The sequence below is a fragment of the Emys orbicularis genome, chromosome 12 (assembly GCF_028017835.1).
Source record: "Emys orbicularis isolate rEmyOrb1 chromosome 12, rEmyOrb1.hap1, whole genome shotgun sequence".
In the NCBI taxonomy this organism is placed as follows: domain Eukaryota; kingdom Metazoa; phylum Chordata; order Testudines; family Emydidae; genus Emys; species Emys orbicularis.
Window position 1 is genome coordinate 20,584,499 of NC_088694.1, and position 7,605 is coordinate 20,592,103.

Sequence of the window (7,605 nt, forward strand, 5' to 3'; positions counted from 1 at the left end):
AAAGCCTGGTCACTTTAGTTTTCTGGAAAAAAAAAAAAAAAGAAGAAATTTTAAAATAAAATAAAGGTGGTTGTATTTTAAGGGTACCAAAAATGTTCTGTTGGTCATTCAACGGAAACAAGCAGGGCACATGTTTTATGACAGGAATGAGGCCCTGATCCTGTAATTTGATTAATGCACTCGGACCCCTATGCCTATGAGGAGCCCTGTTGATTTCAATAAGACACCACTCCAACATAAGGGTCTGCCACAAGGATTTAATTACAGGATTCAGGCCAATATCTAAATCCAGAACAACATTTAAAACAACACAAACCATGATGACAATTTTTCTCCAGCATTTAAGACTAAGCTCTGAAGGCTGGTGATGTTTCCAGGGCAAGTTTTCATCATCAAGCAATCTTTATGCAAAATAACTTCCAGGAAAATCTATTTTGCCCCTGAATACTAACTGCAACTACAACAGACATTTTAACACTGCGCTTATATACTACGGTGCCTAGATACAATATCTTTGATAAACATGGAAATAATCTGTAAAAAGCAACAGAGGGTCCTGTGGCACCTTTAAGACTAACAGAAGTATTGGAGCATAAGCTTTTGTGGGTGAATGCCCACTTCATCAGACCTTGCGTCTGATGAAGTGGGCATTCACCCACGAAAGCTTATGCTCCAATACTTCTGTTAGTCTTAAAGGTGCCACAGGACCCTCTGTTGCTTTTTACAGATTCAGACTAACACGGCTACCCCTCTGATACATGGAAATAATCTGTTACTCATGTATGATAGGAGCAAACAGATGTTTTAATTTTTTTCCTGGCAGCTTCACAGTAAGGCATTTAAAATCTATATCTGTTTTGATTAATGCAATAGCATTTTAAGGAATATTTCCAGACTTCATGTCAGATATTTAAAAACAACAAAAGTGTTTCAATGTTGTTAATATCTGGGACAGGCAGCAATTTGATCCTGATCCTGCTATGAATCTCATGCAAGTGTAGGGTTCTGCTTGCATGGAGCTCATTGCAGAATTGGGGTTTTAGGTAGCTTTTGTTTTTAATATTTAAACTGCAACAAATATTGCCATAAATAAGTGGAATCCATAAAAGAACATGAGTAAGTAATGTAGGTCCAAAATGTAGGTTTTGTAACTTTTACACAGCCAGACATGAATACAAATGTTTGTTACATTTGATGAAAAAATGAAAATAGTTTTCTGTTTACATTTAAAATTGCCACTGCTGTTTTTGGAAACTGGGAGATTACATCACTGTGTTCCTGAATGAGAACCTGAAAGCAAAACTGCATGGTCTGTTTTCTGTGTCTAATCAGAGACAAGTGCACAGAGTAAATAGCCATCACAGATGGTAAAAACAAAGACTTTTAAACATTTCAATTTTAATCAACTCAAGGTATTAGTAACACAAGTAAGGGCATTTGTTTATGCTTTTTAAACTGACAAGGTCCCTTTAAATAAGAGCCTCATCTCTTTGTAACCAAACTGATAAAATCTTTGGCTCAGGCTCAGTCAGAAATATAGTGGGAAATGAGACTTGCCTCTAATGTGGTTTCCAACCTTTAGAGTAAATTTGCATAAATCCAGTCATGACAGACTTCCTGAGCACATTTTGTAGATTATCTTTCTTCTTTTGGAGATGTAAGTTTTCTCTCTACTGTCACAAAAAGAAACTGCATGGTAGGAAATACAACCCTAAAAATCTTAACACTATGCTGTGAATTCATGACACAACATTGCTTGGTTCATTTTGCCCTTCAAACGTCCCCTTTCAAAATGTTTATATTTTACTCTCACTAGAACAATGCAGGAGAAATGTTATGTACATGACACTCAATGAGAGCGACAGGATAAAATGGGCAGAGAGAATGAATAACTGACATTTTCTCTGCTGAAATCCACTACCATCAAGTGGCATAAAAAGTCACATCTCAATGTTGTGATTTGATCAGACTTGTGAATTATGACATTTTTAGGTATACATCAGCCCTTGTACAATGTAAGATTACAGTTTTCAAAGAAACTGCACAAAAGTCAGCTTGGCTCACCCTCTGCTGTTCCAGTCCCATTACTTAATAATAATTCACTGTTCATTAAATCTTAAAATCAAACCATAACTGGGTAAAAAAAAAAAAATCTCGAAAAGTTAATTCACTTGTAACTGTGAAACTGTGACAAAAACATCCAGGAGGAGGAACTATGATTCCAGATAGATTTTAGTTCTAAAACCACATTTTTCTTTTGTCACATATAAAGCACAGGCTTTGTTATCTTCAGGAGGCCATGCATAAAGCCAAAAAAGTCTAACTTCTAGTCAAATCCATCATAGTTCCTACTGGATTGGCCAGGGAAAGACAACTTCCAGCCAAGACTTGCTCAGCACAGTTTCTATGGTGAGATTTTTAAAAGAGCATAGGCCTGGATTTTGAAGTAGTCAGAACCCATTACTAAGTATTTTAAAAAACCTCACACCTAACATGCATTCAGCATGCTGAGCTCTTTGGAAAATCTGACCACTTGCTTTGGTGCCTAAATGGGAGCTGAGCTCTTCTTAAAATCTGGCCTCGGTTGTGGATACTGAGTTTTTTGAAAATCTACCCTTTACTTTTTCCCTGCCAAGATTACCTTAGTGGTCTATTACTAGCTGCTTGTCCAGGGGGTGCTGCTCTTCATGATCCAGGGGTATAACCATAAAACTGGCTGGTGTTTAGGAAAATAAAGGATTCTGATTCAGGAGAAAATAGCTGTTCCATTAAAAGGGTGAAAATAATTGTCTCCCATCAGAAAGTGATAGTGTTTCTATGTGGCCTCATCCCCCAACCCACATTCCCTGAAAGCTGCCTCCTCCTTTAGCTGGGGCTAAGAGAAAGAAAGAGTATTTAAAATGTATTGTTAATTACCCCCCAATTTCTGCTTTTGAAGCTCACATTAGTCCTCTCTGTGGGCTTGTCCTCCTCATCCTTCCTTAAAATCCTGGGGGCAGATTAGGTGCACATTTTCCCATCTGTTCCCTGACATTTTCTCCAAATATGTGAGGAGGATAACTCACTGTTACATTCTCTCAACACAGAATGGGAGTGAGCAACTGTCTGGAGTCTGTACTCTTCTGCTTCTGAGGTGACTGCTGCTTGGTTGGCTCTTTCAACCATTGTCCAGTAGCTGTGCAAGTGGAAGTCTTGTGATTTATCAGGGATTTAAATTCTGTAATTCTCAGAAATGTCAGACAGAATCACATGGTTTCTATGATCATAAGTTGAGTCAGAGAGCTGGTTGCTAAGAGTTCTAGCTGGGTTTTCTATAGTGGATTGATGGGAAATTATTATACAAACATTTCTAAAGTCACCACTACCATAGGTGCTACATTTTGTACTTAAAAATTGCATAAACAAAGGGAAAGTCAGTCTGTAAAGACTGAAACGAAACTAGGAAGTGGAAGTTAAAGTCTAGCCGGTGACTTTCAGTTCCCACTTCACAGCAGAGCTAGAAACTGGAAACTAATGTGTACAAAGTACTAAAAGAGGCAGTGCTATGGCTTGCAATTCTCTGTGATATGCAGGCAGCAGAGAAACTATGTGGGCCTCCATGCCAGGATCTGGGACTTTCCCACACTCATTTTGTAAGGTCTAGAAATTACATCAGAATCAAGCTATATGGAGGGCACTGAGCCAGGTTTTTGAAAATGGTGCAGCCATGAAGAGCTTCCTCTTCCTTGCACAAGCCCTTTTGAGGGAGGAGGGAAGCAGCTGGCTTCAGAGGGCGGAAACTTGTCAAGAGCTGAGCTTGCATCATTGCAGTGATGTCACCCAGAATGGGGAAGTAAAGGCAAGCATCAGAACTACACAAGGAACTTCCCAGCTGGGTCAGTGGGAAAAAACAAGCGTCATGGGAGAATCTGCCAGAGAGAATGAAACTTAACTTCTTATTGCCAGGAACATTCCCCCCGCTCTTCAGTACCTTCTCACACCACAAAGACCTGGCTATTCTTCATCCTCCTCCATCTCACATGGACCTATAATTCCTTTGTTACCTCTTACATCCCGCAAAGACCTGGGATTCTTCCCCTCCCCTGTCCCACAGAGAATCTGAGGTGTCTCCACCATCTCAGTGTTGGGCATTAGCTAATGAACTAACTACTCATGGTCCACAGGAAATGAACAAATAGTGATGGGGAGGATAATTTAATTATTGAATTATTTTTATGTACAGCATCCAGGTTTCCTTTTGGCCTGACAGCTCAATACATTATTTAAATAAATATCACACTATTCAGGAAGAGGACAAATCAAAAACCATGGAAAAAACTAGGTCATTCACCTGACCAGAGAAAAACAAATTCTAACTTAACTGGGGAATTTCCCATCTAAAGTAAATCAACATGTGCAGTGACCTTCCCTACGAAAATACAGTATTCCATACTGCCTTGAATGCTTGGTACACCCTCTCTCATGAGGCTCCTTGTATTTAAGTCCTTGTTGAAGACCCATTTCTGCTGCGATGCCCATGGGGAATCTAATGGACATATACTATCTAGTCCAAGGTGCAGTCAAGCAGTAACTAGACCTACATATATGTTGCAGCCCTGTCTGTTCTTTTGTCATACTTTAGAGTTGAAGGTACTTGAGCAGGAATTGTGACTTATTTCTGTTTAGAAAGTTCCTATTGGTAGTGCCTACTGGTACTGCCCACTTCTTGGGCACTACCAGCAATAAATAATAATAATGAAAAGCCAGGAAGCTTCAAGTAACTGCTATATATCTCCATTTAACATTTCACAGTAAATCCAATATACATTCTTAAAGGCCATATTTACCCAAACATTAAGGATAGCAAGGGTAGTGGGAGGAAGCTGCCAGGTCCCCTCAATCATCATATAGAGGGCAGCGACTACCCACGGCTGATCACAGTGTCCAAATGAATTTTTGGAATGTGGAAGATGATAAAAAAAAAAGCTTCAAGAATCAAACCCCAGAATGGAGAGTGTTAGACTACGATCTTCACGATAATGGGAACAATATTCTAAACCAAAATATAGCATTTACCTTCCCACATAGATTGGCTCAACAGGATTAACTGGTGGATGGGATGCCGTCAGTAGAGAGCGTGATGGAATACTATGTCATCCAAGACAGCTCTGAGTATTGTAGATCACAAGTCCAGCACAAAATCAAGATTTGACATTAAAATGTGTGCAGTACCCCTCCTCAGTTTGGTTATTTTGGGCCATTCAGATCAGCATGGAATTCTACACCTATAGTCCCTCAAGATATCTACATCATTAGATGATATAGATATATATGTACACATGCACAGTATTTGCCAGTCACCTTTAAGGAAAACCTGCTTTACTAAAATCAAACCGCCAAATACATAACAAAAGATAACTGCCACCTAGTGACTACATGGCAGTAGTGCACCAAGACAAATGGCTCCATAGCTCTTCGGGCTGAAATTCAGCCCCAAGTATAAGCAAACATTTCTGGAAAACAGAATTGTTTAAAATGTCTAAAGTGAGGAAAATTCCCGCATTTCCTTGGGAAACTGTTCCACAGTCTGATACATCTCATTGACAGAAGATTTCCCTGAAATTCAGCCTCAATTTTCCCTTTCTTAATTCCATGTTATTAATCTTAGTTATAATCCAGTGTAACACATGGAACAATTTCTCTCCCTCATTGTTTTTCCCCTCAGATCTTGCAGACAGTTATTTTGTCACCATGTCCCATCTGCCTCCTGTTAGCCCTCCAGCTCTCTGATCGTTTTGGTTACGGTTCTTCAAACAACCTCCAGTTTGTGTATATCTCTGGTAACAAGGTGACCAGAACTGAATCAATAATCCAGGTCTGGTATTCCATCAGTAGTAAGGAGAGGGGCTGCCTTGTCCAGTTTGCCTTGTGACAGAATGCCTCTGTGAATGCACACAAAAACTGTACTGGCCTTTTTAACTTGTATTTATATCTAACTTGCTGTCATTATCACCCTGACTTGGTACTGCATCACCTTTTGATTAAAAAACTATAATGATACAAAATTAATATGACATACATTAAATGGATTAAAAACTGGCTAAATGATAGGTTTCAAAATGTAATTGTAAATGGGGAATCATCAAGTAGCTGTGTTTCTAGTATCGTCCCACAGGGATCAGTTCGTGGCTATATGCTATTTAACATTTTTATCAGCAACCTAGAAGAAAACATAAAATCATCTCTGAAAAAGTTGGCAGATGACACAAAAATTGGGGAAGTGGTAAACAATGAAGAGGACAGGTTGCTGATACAGAGCAATCTGGATCACTTGCCACAAACAAAAAATATGTGTCTTAATATAGATAAATGTAAATGTATACACCTAGGAACAAAGAATGTAGGCCATACTTAGAGGATGGAAGACTATCTTGGGAAGCAGCGATTCTGAAAAAAAATTTGGGGGTTGTGGTGGATAATCAACTGAACATGAGCTCCCAGTAGTCAAAAGGATTAACGCGATCCTTGAATGCATAAATAGGGGAATCTCAAGTAGGCATAGAGACGTTATTTTACCTCTGCATTTGGCACTGGTACGACCACTGCTGGAATACTGGGTCCAGTTCTGGTGCCCACAGTTCAAGAAGGATGTTGATAACCTTGAGAGGGTTCAGAAAAAAGCCTTGAGAATGATTAAAGGATTAGAAAATGTGCCCAATAGTGATAGAGTCAAGGAGCTCAATCTAGTTAGTTTAATAGAGATGGTCAAGGGGTGACTTGATCACAGTCTGTAAGTACCTACATGGGGAACAAATATTTAATAATGGGTTCTTCAGTCTGGCAGAAAAAGGTATAACAAGTTGTAATGGTTAGAAGTTGAAGCTAGACAAAATAAGATTGAACATAAAGCATAACTTTTTATCAGTGAGAGCAATTAACTAGTGGGACAACTTACCAAGCATCGTGGTGGATTCTCCATCACTGACAATTTTTAAATCAAGATTGGATGTTTTTTTCTAAAAGGTACTGCTCTAGGAATTATTTTGGGGAAGTTCTATGGTCTGTGTTATACAGGAGGACAAACTAGATGATCACAGTGGGCCCGTCTATGAACCTGTTGGTCTACCAAGGCTGCTAACTTGTAGGTTATCATTTGTTTGAACCTAATCATGTTAGCAGTGAGATCTTTTCCCATTGATTCTACCCCTCAGTACCACATTCTGATCCTGTGGCAGCTTCACAGGGTCAAAGGTCAGGGCATCACTATGACACCCCTTGTCCCTCATGTTAGCAGCACCTGGGCTAGGCAGGTGAGGTCAGAAGGCCATCATTCTCCTGCAGAGTGTCAAAGTGAGCCCAGGCCTGATAGGCAGCCAGGGTCAGAGTTCATACCACGGTGTCCAGCAGAGTCGCACTGGAGCCAAAGTTCACAAGGTCACGCCTCATTTTGTGCACAGCCCTGACGAGGTCAGAGATCAGAGGTCACCGGTCTCCTGACCCCTTGAGAGGGCGCCGAGCACTGTACGTTGCTGTCCATGCGCAAGGGGTGCCTGGTCGGAGAGGCCTCTCTAGGCCCGAGCGCCGTCTCCGTGGTATTTCCGGAAATCCGGTCCCGGTGATGCTGCT

General features: G+C 40.2%; 1 long non-coding RNA gene across 1 annotated transcript; it reads right to left on the reverse strand.

The window, feature by feature from the left end:
* Positions 1-768: 768 nt before the first annotated feature.
* LOC135887063 (uncharacterized) lies at positions 769-7,556 on the reverse strand. The gene is made up of 3 exons (XR_010561802.1): positions 6,935-7,556; positions 6,556-6,638; positions 769-1,673 (listed from the first exon to the last, which is right to left on the reverse strand). It is a non-coding gene; the product is annotated as an uncharacterized LOC135887063 (long non-coding RNA).
* Positions 7,557-7,605: the final 49 nt, after the last annotated feature.